The following is a 12,139-nucleotide window of genomic DNA, read 5'->3' on the forward strand; positions in this document are numbered from 1 at the left end:
GTGTTCAAGATGCCAAACGATCTGGTCGACCAACAATTAGTGATGACAAAAAAATTGACATACTTGGAGAAATGGTAGTGAACCCTACTTCTTCCACAGCCCAAGTTGCGTCTATCTGTGAAGTCAGTCAAAGGACAGTACATAGGGTGTTGGCTAAAAACAAATTTCATCCATACAAATTAAAAATGGTGCACCAACTTTCAGATGATGACCCCGACCGAAGACTAGAATTCTGTGAAACTATGTCCGATAAAATGAACCAACAACCAGGCTACATACAGACAATTTGTTTTAGTGACGAAAGTACTTTCTTTCTCAATGGAAATGTTAACACTCAAAATGTGAGGTATTGGAGTGACACAAATCCTCACATCTTTCGTGAAAAACATACTCAATTTCCAGAAAAAGTAAATGTTTGGGCAGGTATTTTGGGAAACCTCATAGTTGGGCCTCTTTTTCTCAATGCTAACTTAACCGGTGAATTGTATCTGGAGATGTTACAAACTGATATTGAGGCGTTTATTCTTGAAATTCTAGAAGATAATCCAGATGAATTCGACAACTTGGAAATAACGTTTCAACAAGATGGTGCTCCTGCACACTATTACGGTGCAGTAAGACGTTACCTAGATGAAGAATATCGTGGTAGATGGATTGGACGACGAGGTTCGATCGAATGGCCAGCTCGGTCACCGGACCTTACACCATTAGATTTTTTTCTATGGGGGTACTTGAAATCTAAGGTTTACGCTACAGCACCTGACAGTATTGCCATTCTGAAACAACGAATTGTTGAAGAATGTAGGGCAATTTCCGCTGACACACTGGGACGAGTACGACAAGAGTTTAGCAATAGGATGCATTACTGCCAGGAAGTAGATGGAGCACATTTTGAACACTTATTATAAGAACTGGTTCTTAAATCTTTATTAATTAAATGCGAAACTATAATTTTCGTATTTCTTCAATTTATCAATCAAAATCAGCCGAAACCCAAACAAAATTGGTATGACTGAATAGGTATTTTCAATACCTTTCAAACGAGCTGTCACTTGCCATAGGGTCCCATTTAAAATTTTTGGTCACAGTGGCCTTGTGACGTCATTTATGACTATTGCGTCACCTGTTATGACCAGTTAAGAAGCCTACATCCGTTTATTTCCACCCTCCAAATTTCATTATTAGAAGTATACCCGTTCAAAAGATACGAGGGGGGAGGGGACTTTTGACTAGCACTGTATGTTTTTGTTAGTGATACACATATTTTCATCTCTCTATACATCAAGTCAACCCCCCTTAGAAACATTTTGAATAGTTCTGTATTGGATATCTCTTCACGTGCTTGACTTTGCAGTATCTCACACTGTGAGCGATCAAATGCAGTCGTGGTAAAGGAAACAGAAACTTTGCTGGATGCCAAAGACATGTTTTGACCTAAAAACCATCCTAAACTCGTCAACCCTCCACACTAAGAAGTGAAATGTAAATTTTCAGTAATAATTATTAGTTATGTTAAGCCGCGTTTACACGATGCTAGTTGATGAGACAATTGTCGGGACCAGTCGTATTGAGCCAGTTGCGTGAATGTCTGGGGCAAGTCCATTCGAATGAGGACTCGTTCACACGGCGAAACTATTGCCACGACAGTTGGTGACGAATAATGGCGGAGTCCTCATCGTCTGTTGTGTCTCGTGATGGATTGAGACTCAACTGACAAAGGCAAACTGGCCCAAAACGAGATATCTACTGCCTTACCACGTTCACACGGCCCCAATTGTGAAGACAACTGCCGGGATAGAGTGGTGGGGGGCGTCACTGCGCCCAGTCAATTGTCCTCTGTCTACATCTGGAGACAGTCTTCAACTGGCACCCTGTAAACGCGGCTTTAGGCATGTACATGGTAAAATCACATGACAACTGTAATTTTCCAACATAGTTTGTGAATGTATTACTACGAAAATCAATGTTTTTTTGGTGAATTTTTGTATGTGATATCTGAACACATTACAGAATTGAATGCAACATTGCTGTGAAAAATAATGCAAGTTTTGGTGGTTATGTTAGGCATGTTAGGCACATTTCCGCTGTGATTATCCAACAAAGTTTGTAAATGTATTACGCAAAAATTAATGTATTTTTACTGAATTTTTGTATGTAATATCCCAATACATTACAGAATTGAATGCAACATTGCCGCAGAAATAATGCATTTTCATAGTTTAACAGTTTGGAGGTGAACTTTCTTCATTGGTTATGTTAGGTATGTACGAAACATAGTAATCATATGTCTGTGATATTCCAAAAGAGTTTGTGAATGTAACGCAAAAATCATTGTGCTTTTGCTGAGTTTTTGAATGTTATCTCAACACAGAATTGAATGCAACATTGTTTTTATAGTAGATAGTACAGCAGGGTAGATAGTACCCACCTTGAGGGTAGCCCTCAAGGTGGGCATGGATTTTAACATGGCAGCTAATGAAAGTGAACCTTATTGAGTTTTCACAAATCTCATTGTAATGTTACAAAACTTCCTTGCAGCCGTTTCTGGAATAACAGTTGCTTGTAAGGGTTGTCGCCTTTAATAATAACCACCGCAGTAGTAGACAAAACGTCAGGCTCAAAAGCGAACGAAACCAGAAAATAGCTTTGACACAACATTTATAGGATTCACATGATCAATAAGTTGATACGTTTTTAGGTGAAATTAATTAATTTTTGAATTTTTTCAGAAATAGGCAATGTTGTCATTTCAAAGCTCTTTATCTTCTAAACAATGGGTTCAATTTTCAAAAGCAAAGCAACGGTGCATTGAAAATCAAATGTCGTTTTCAATGAGGTATCACTTAATCTTTGATCCCATTTTAAAAAAATTTGGCTCTTCCTCTGCAGCTTCGAAAGTTGTAACGATTTTTTGGACAAAACTTACCCTCTTACAAACAAAGTTGATGTATTTTTGGATTTTTGCAGAGAGTTTTCCTCACAGTTGTATCGTTATGTGGTTTTTGAAACATTTTCGTTTCTCTAAGTAACTCAGCATCATCAGATGACTAAAATTGCCATCTTCTGATGATGCTAGCTTGGGAAAAGTGGTTTCGATAGATTCTATGCATCAAGTTACAACAATTGCGGTTCACTCAATTCCATTTCTCTGGTTCGACAATTCCAAAACGAGCAAGACATGTCGATGTGTTTGTCACGAGACCCGGGACCCACAAAATCAAGTAACAATCTGTTCCGCAACGGCGTAACTAGCGCTCTCAAAGACATTGTTTCACCTGTCGTATTCCGCAACTCCGAAGCGGCCAACTTCTCTACACTTTACAAACCGCAACAAGAATAATATCGCTCTCCCGACTCGGTTACTTCCTCGTCAAACAAAATTGAAGCCAGCAAAATGAGCAACGTGAATTCGTGGAAATGCAGGGACATTGCGGCGGACATTGCGTGGAATATATAGCGTTAACGAAAAAAAAAATATCTGCCAACATGTAAGAAAAAAACATCCAAGTTGGCATCATCAGGAGATGACGGAGAAAAAACATATGGCGCGCGCAACATGAAAGATCAGGAGTGTCTAATTTTTTTCGTGGAATCCAACAAGCCAGAAGGACAGCATGATTAATGTGTCAAATATATGAATTGATAAAGTTTCGGATCTGTACGATTCATCGAAAAATAAACACTTACGGTTTATAAAAATTGAGATAGAAGCAAAGTAATGATGAATTCGGAATGGCCATATTGTGTAGAGTCCGAATCTATAATGAAAATGGTCACTTCCAGTCGTCCGATTTCGATAATTTCGACACCAATGGATTCGTCTCGATGTCAAGAAACATATTTAGTATTTGCAGAAGTGTTGAAAGCATAGGAGGCTAACTTTGTTATTATTGAAGATGCCAGGGGTTGCGGGTACTCTAACGTCACAATTTTTACTGGAGAACATGAAAATGAAAAACATAGGTTTGTAGCATGCATTTTATGCCATTTGTATAGAATATCTGAGACTGAATATCGGAGACTGCAATTACATCTGGTTCGGTTGTGACGTGCAGCACGTCAAATGGAAGGAGAAGAAATGCAGGATATCGACAGAGAAAAAACAAAGATTGCGGTCAGGAGGGCACTAAGCCACATCTTTGTTGATAATAATCGGATCGTCACGTACAGCACGTCAAATGAAAGGGAAAGGAATGCAGAATTAATCGACAAAGAAAAAACGAAGATTGCGGCCAGAAGGGCACCAAGCCACATCTTCGTTAATAATAGCCAGATCTCAACGTGCAGCACACCAAATGAAAGGCAAAGAAATGCAGGCTGCATCGACTCATTATTATTTTTTCTATCGGTCATCGTGAAATATCTCATTTTGAAAAGTTTAAATTCAACCCGGAAGACTCTGTTTATATTTTTACTTTATTTTTTTTCATATGTATGAAATACATGCTGGGGCGTCCAGGGCCAGCGTCGTCATTCACGTCTTCTCGATGGCGCCCAGTCGCTATCTTGAAAGTTTTATCTTTCAATTTTACTTCAAAATAAAGTATTCATGCATTAATTTCACTATCCCAAATTTCAATTTTTTGAGTTGACCCGTTCAAAAAATAAAAGAGGGGGACATTGAAGAAATGCACTGCATATGTGATCATGGATTGGAGAAAAATTTCGTTTTTATTTATAGAAGTTAATAGTCTTTGGCAGAAAATTTGTCTTATAATATCAAACTAGCTTTTACCCGCGGCTTCGCTCGCCGGTGACAGAAGAAAATAATTGTTTTTTTAATAAAAAGTATCCTATGTTACTTTCAATACCTCCAAGGACATGTGTACAAAATTTCATGATGATCCGTTGAGTAGTTTTCGCGTGAAACCGTAACAAACAAACTTACATTCGCATTTATAATATTAGTACGGATATATGGTTTTCGGAATAAAGTAGATCTCCACCCCATCCCTCATAAAGATAAATTATACTGTACAGTCATGTTGATGAAATACACATAGATAATATGCTAGAGTTCCAGTTCCTTGCTTCAGAGTTATTTTGTCGGAAACACTTTTTTTGTCAGCAGAAAAAAAAATCGTAATCAAGTGTTTTTTTGTTGTTGCTGAAAGTCGTTTTCTATCGCAGGACTCAACTCGAGGAGAAGGAGCATTGAAATTCGTTTCGATGACAAATAAGCGAGCGAACAGCATTTATGAGTACCGGAAGATTCTAATTTCTTATTCTATTCATGCGACATTTAAACGCTGGAGTCGGAGTCTCCGGCTGTCGCTTCCTCGCTTCGCGATGGTTTCAATGAGCCCACGCTATATTCGCGGGTATTGTGAGTATAAATAGTTTTCATATACGAGGCCGTTGCAAAGCTTTCGCAGTTGTTATGAGCCGTTTGATATTGACTATTGACTGATGAAGTCATCGAATGACTATTTGTGAATCATATTCTTTTGGACAAATTATTTCTGGAAATTTATGTCCTACAGTGTGAAAACTCTCTTTACCAATAATCCTGTATATGCAGTTGATGCATTTTCATATTTAGTTGTATGTATATACAGTGTGTGAAAGACAAATAGAATAAATTCAACATTTCGGTTACGGTACATATTTTAACAAAATCCCAAAAGACGTCAAATTTAAATTATAATTTGACATTCTTCAACGTGAAAATGCTACCCCCTACCTTCAACCCCCGTCGAATGACAGGTACAACCCCCAATTTTTAAAATGGGCTTGTGATACATCGTTTGAAAGGAAGATTAATCTAACTCTTGAATCATCTAAAAGAACAATTCGTTCAGGCCAGTCTCAACACCCTACACGGTAGGTTAATGGACTGACACCTATCAGAAAACAACTACTCCCCTGGCTAATACCACGAAGGGCGTTGGATTATATCCGACAGGTGTCAGTGCAGGATTCTTCACTGAAGTTATTCCTGCATATGCTGTTGGCGATACAACTGCCGCAATAGATTTTCAATTATTGGAACACACTTGCAGACCGGTTTCGGGCTGTTTGGCCACTCGTCAGTGCAAGGTAGTGTATATCATCAACATAAAGTCGATGATTTCCGATAATTGAAAATCGAATTCCGTCAGAGTATCATTCCTCGAACTAAGCTGAAGACTACAACCTTGCACTGACGAGTGGCCAAACAGCCCGAAACCGGTCTGCAAGTGTGTTCCAATAATTGAAAATCTATTGCGGCAGTTGTATCGCCAACAGCATATGCAGGAATAACTTCAGTGAAGAATCCTGCACTGACACCTGTCGGATATAATCCAACGCCCTTCGTGGTATTAGCCAGGGGAGTAGTTGTTTTCTGATAGGTGTCAGTCCATTAACCTACTGTGTAGGGTGTTGAGACTGGCCTGAACGAATTGTTCTTTTAGATGATTTGATTTATAGCCAGTCTTCAAGTATGCCCACTGACTATACGTGAAAGATTTCTTTCCTTTTACGAGGAATTGGGCAAATTTGGATATGCAGTTGGTTACCTCGTTCACAGGCAGATGGAGCGACGACAAACCTGTTGTTTATTTTAGTCTTCAGCTTAGTTCGAGGAATGATACTCTGACGGAATTCGATTTTCAATTATCGGAAATCATCGACTTTATGTTGATGATATACACTACCTTGCACTGACGAGTGGCCAAACAGCCGGAAACCGGTCTGCAAGTGTGTTCCAATAATTGAAAATCTATTGCGGCAGTTGTATCGCCAACAGCATATGCAGGAATAACTTCAGTGAAGAATCCTGCACTGACACCTGTCGGATATAATCCAACGCCCTTCGTGGTATTAGCCAGGGGAGTAGTTGTTTTCTGATAGGTGTCAGTCCATTAACCTACTGTGTAGGGTGTTGAGACTGGCCTGAACGAATTGTTCTTTTAGATGATTTGATTTATAGCCAGTCTTCAAGTATGCCCACTGACTATACGTGAAAGCTTACTCTTGAAGATGATCACTTGGTGATCGAAACACGTGTCGAGGTGATAAAAATAACGATTTGGTGTTGGCAAAAACCTCCATTACTACACCAAAGGTTTCAAACAGTACATCATAAATATAATGAATAATGAACTCAAATTAGATGTGATACTTGAGTTTGAGGAAAATCCGCATACATCGAGTAGACGGGTATCCACTACATTCAATGTTAGCCACACATCTATAGTAAACATATTGAAAGAAAATAAAGTGCATCCCTATAATATGATACCTACTCAGGAGCTCATGGAAGACGATTTTGATAGAAGAACTTTTTTTGTGAGCAAATGATGGACATGTTGGATAACAATATCATCCAATTAGAAGACGTTATGTTTTCTGATGAATGTACTCTATCTCTTAACGGTCATGCTTATCGGCAAAATTTCCGCTACTGGTCATTGGAAAATCCTCACTGGATGAGAGAAGAACACATGCAAAACCCTGAAAAGGTTGATGTTTGGGCAGGGATTGTAGGAAACCATATCACAGGTCCATTTTTTATTGGGGCAACTTGAATGGCGATAATTATTTGGCACCACTTCAAAATGGTATCATACCAAGTTTAGCAAATTTATATCCTGATCTAGGAAACCCGCAAGTTCCAGTGAATACGATATGATTTCACCAGGATTGAGCACCACTACATTACCAGGTTAATGTCCCGTAATACCTCTATACAACATTTCCCAATCGGTGATCAAAAAGTTGCCAGTATGCGGCTAGCCTTATTCTATGAATGTTTATTGTTTATGTTGTTTCCTCTCTCTCTTATTATCAATTTCTGATCAAAAAATAATTGATGATAGCTCAGCAAAATAAAGCAGAAAATGTGTGTATGTGTACTTACGTGTAAATATGTATATAGTGTATATAATGTAATTTTACATTTGTGATCATTGTTTTCATTGCATAATTTGTATGGATAAACTATTTTTTCTTATGTATTGACGCACCCAACATATTTTCATGACAAAAAATTTTATGAATTGAATTGAACCAAATGATGACTTGTTTGCGGATTGGCATAAGATATAATGTGTTCTATTTTTGTAAATAAAAAGTTGCCAGTGTGCGGCTAGCCTTATTCTATAAATTTTCATTTTTGATGATATACTAGTTAGTTGTTGTTTCCTCTCTCTTTTGATATGAATCTTTGAACAAAAACTAATTGATGTTAGCTCAGCAAAATAAAGCAAAAATATATGTATATATGTGTAAAAATGTATATAGTGTATATAGCGTAATTTGGTATTTTTGATTATTGTTTTTATTGCATAATTTGTATGGATGAACTATTTTTGGTAATGGTGATGAATTGAATGTAACCGAATGAATGGAACTAAACGATGACCTGTTTGAGCTTTGGCATGAGAAATCATGTGTTATATGTCTGTGATAAAAAAATTGTCAGTGTGCGGCTAGCCTTATTCTATAAATGTTTATTGTAGATGATATACTAATTCGTTGTTGCTTCTCTGTTTCATTATCAATCTTTGAACAAAAAATAATTGATGTTAACTCAGCAAAAACATTCTGGGTCAAGTTCATCTTATATCACCCCTGTATATTTCGTTCCCGATTAAGTCGCATCCTAATTTTCGTCTCTTGTTAGTCTAGCTAGATTTTCGACATCGTAAATACGCTCCTATCGAAAATAAATTTCGACTGAGACACGAATGCGAGAGAGAAATGAATATATACGGCGTTCTCTCTCGGTTATGAATAACTCATACTAATTAATTGGTGTAACCCAGAGATAATTGCGTGTTATAACGTATTCTTGGCCATGACAGTTTATGAAGCTTTGTATCGACATTATTTTGAGTTAAACGACGGTAAGATGAATGAGAATATTTTTGTTGGAGATTTTGGAGCCCGACTTTTGGTTCTACTATTTTCAAGGTTATTGAACCATTTGCCTTGATGTTCTAGACTGGGTACTGTACTGTACCGGGGTTGTTTATACCCTGAGGGTGGATCTCACTCCTTTTCGAGGGGGTGAAAATGTTTCAATTGAAATGTGTCTGTGAATGGGTAGGTTAACTATATTATAATTCCAAAATACGAGTGGTAGCACTGAATTCCAAGGAATGACTGACGTTTATGTTTTAATCTGTTATTAGTTATAACAGATGAGGAAAAATGATTATAAATCATAACCACAACAATATTTTCATTTCGATACAGTTATATTTCTGAGAATTTAGGGCCTACTATTATAGAATTGTAATAGGTAGAATTCTGAAAAATTTTTGTTGAATGATTTTTTTTCTGACCTATGAGGTTGTCTGCTTAGCTTATTGGAGGATGGTTCCTATTCGTCAAACACCAAAATTGAAAATTTCTTTGTAAAGTAGTCAAAAACGATACATTTTCTAGGGAAACTCATCCTTTTTCTCATCCTTTTATGAAGTGCTTGAAAAAATCTTTTTTTTTCATTTATCACAATAATCTCTAGTATGTTTTTCGGGAAAGAAAGTTTTTGGCCTTCTACTACTCCATCGTAATTTATGAATTAATTGTGTGGTTTTTTCTTTTAATATTATCCAGATGGGTACTGGAGAGCCCTAAGGCAAGTGTTTCATGGCGAAACATCGATGTCTACCAGTGAGGATGACAGTGTTCCATGTAAGTGAAATTTTTACCTTTCATTCAGTATATTGTGTAGAAATCCTGTGAATGATATCCGTGTTAGGAATCACACGTTAAAAGGTAAGACCTCGTTAGTCCTTAGCTCGCACAAGTTTCTCAACTCCTGAGAGTTGTCTTTCGTATGGGGGCACAGCTGATTAACGGAAAAACAAATTTTAAACAGATTTTTTTTAACATTTTCATAACTTTGTAAAAAATTGCCCTTCATTCAAAATGACTTAAAAACTAATAATAATAATAATACGCAAATTATAGTTACAATGTGTATTCATCATTGCTACAGCCAATAGTTTTTGAGTTATTTTGAAGAAAAGGCATTTTTTTTTTCAAAACAGCACTTTAGATCAGACAAACTTCTCAAGCATATTACAAGTACATACATGAAAGTAAGTTGTTAAGCTATAAAGATTATTTCAGTATCTCTGTACTCTGAGTGTGGTATATAAAATAAATAAGGACTATAAAGATCTTAGCAAGCAGTGTTAATAAATATTTATAGGGAACAATTGAAGATCGATAATAAAATATTCGATAAAGCTGATATAAATGACTCTACTGATACATCAAAAACTTTATGGTGAAAAATTAATAATAGAATACAAAAATCAAGTAATAAATGCATAGAAAATGTGATCTGTGAAAGTGATGATGAACTATCTAAAAATGACGTGAAAAAATATTTAAATCATCATGTCACTAGAATCACACCGGATGGTGAAACTGACCTTAATTTTATGAAAAATAATTTTGAGATTACTACATCCTCTGTGTTTTTTTATCCCATAACAGAATATGAATATTTCGATAGATGGCATGGATGGTATTTCAAATAACCATCTTGAAAAATGTGCCCAGGAATTGTGCTTTCCACTCATCTATTCGATAAATGTATCTGTAGAACATGGGGTGTTCCCAGAAAAATGAAAGTAGCATTAGTTACTCAAATCTTCAAAAAAAGGGACCCAAATATACAGTGCCATTGTTTAATGTCCCACCCCCTTTTATTTTTTGAACGGGTCAACTCAAGAAATTAAAATTTAGGATAATGAAATTAATAAATGAATACTTTATTTTGAAGTGGAATTGACAGATGAAACCCAGATGGCGACTGAGCGCCACATGGGAGAAAAAATTAAATGGAAAGGGGGGTCTTGTGACACATCATTTTGAAGCTCCTGACGAATACTTCACAACCCTAGAATATGAAGTCAATATCTTCACCTACTACAAAATGGCGGAACATTTAATAATTTCCTGAAAACAAACACATCAATATCGATATTTCTAGAAATATTCCGTTTTATCTGCCATATGGCAATTCCAAAAACCCGATAAGGTTTGTTGAGTTATTTTCTGTTTATAAAAACGACAAAAAATTTCAGTACGACAATGAACATCATTGTTCAGTTAGAATATCCTCATTTAGTTTTTGGTTTGACTAGTAGAAATGTACCACGTCAACAATCTCTAAAATGGTCAATTCTCGTCCATTGGAAGAAAAAATTGATGCGATTTTTATTTACGATGCGACGCGTAACTTTCACGAGACCGAAAGGATTTTCAATGAACGGTTTCCGAATCGTCCTATCTGTAGAAAATATTTGAGGGAACTTGTATCCAAATTCACAACTACCGGTAGTGTACATAACAAGAAACCCCCAGGTCATCCGTCCATTCCGGAAGAACAGCAAGTGCAAATAATTGGTGGGATGGTAGTAAATCCTGAACAGTTTACTTATTCCGTCACGAATGTTTGTGAGGTGTCTTCTATTACTGTGTGGAGACTTTTGAAGAGGAATAGGTATCATCCATACAAAATTAAAATGGTACACCAATTAACTGAAGATGAACCTGATCGAGGAACAGAATTCTGCGAAATCATGACGGAAACCATTGCAAGGCATCCTACCTATCTCCACAATATTTGTTGTAGTGACGTATCTACATTTTTTCAAACTGCAATGTTCACTTTTCATGGTCGTTGGATTGGCTGTCGAAGTCCTACAGAATGACCAGCCCACTCGCCAGATTTGACACCTTTGGACTTTTTTATGGGGCTCTTTGAAGCAAAAGGTGTTCGAAACTGAACCTGCTTCATAATTGGATATACGGCAGAGAATAATAAAATATTTGTAGAGATATTGACGTTACTGTGTTCGAAAATGTTCGGCGTGAAATATCGGATAGGCTGTTCATACGTCAAGAAGTTCAAGGCAACCATTTCGAGAATCTTCTGAAGTGACCTCAAGCTTATTACCTCATATTATGTAGTTAAATGTCAATGTATTCAGACAATTATTGAAAGTTCCGCCATTTTGTAGTAGTTGAAGATATTGCCATTATATTCTAGGGTTGTGAAGTATTCGTCAGAAGCTTCAAAATGATGTGTCACAAGACCCTCCTTTCCATAAAATTTTTTTCCCAGATGGCGCCCAGTCGCCATCTTGAAAGTTTCGTCTGTCAGTTTCACTTCATAATAAAGTATTCGTGT

At 36.8% G+C, this 12,139-nt stretch overlaps 1 protein-coding gene across 2 annotated transcripts in view; it reads left to right on the plus strand.

The window, feature by feature from the left end:
• Window positions 1–12,139, plus strand: part of LOC111514652 (Krueppel-like factor 7) — a 401,142-nt gene that overhangs the window by 110,681 nt on the left and 278,322 nt on the right. The gene's annotated exons all lie outside the window — the stretch shown is intronic.

This window comes from Leptinotarsa decemlineata, unplaced genomic scaffold, assembly GCF_025532065.1.
Source record: "Leptinotarsa decemlineata unplaced genomic scaffold, Ldec_3_MD MMD2_P_RNA_scaffold_12, whole genome shotgun sequence".
Taxonomy (NCBI): Eukaryota; Metazoa; Arthropoda; class Insecta; order Coleoptera; family Chrysomelidae; genus Leptinotarsa; species Leptinotarsa decemlineata.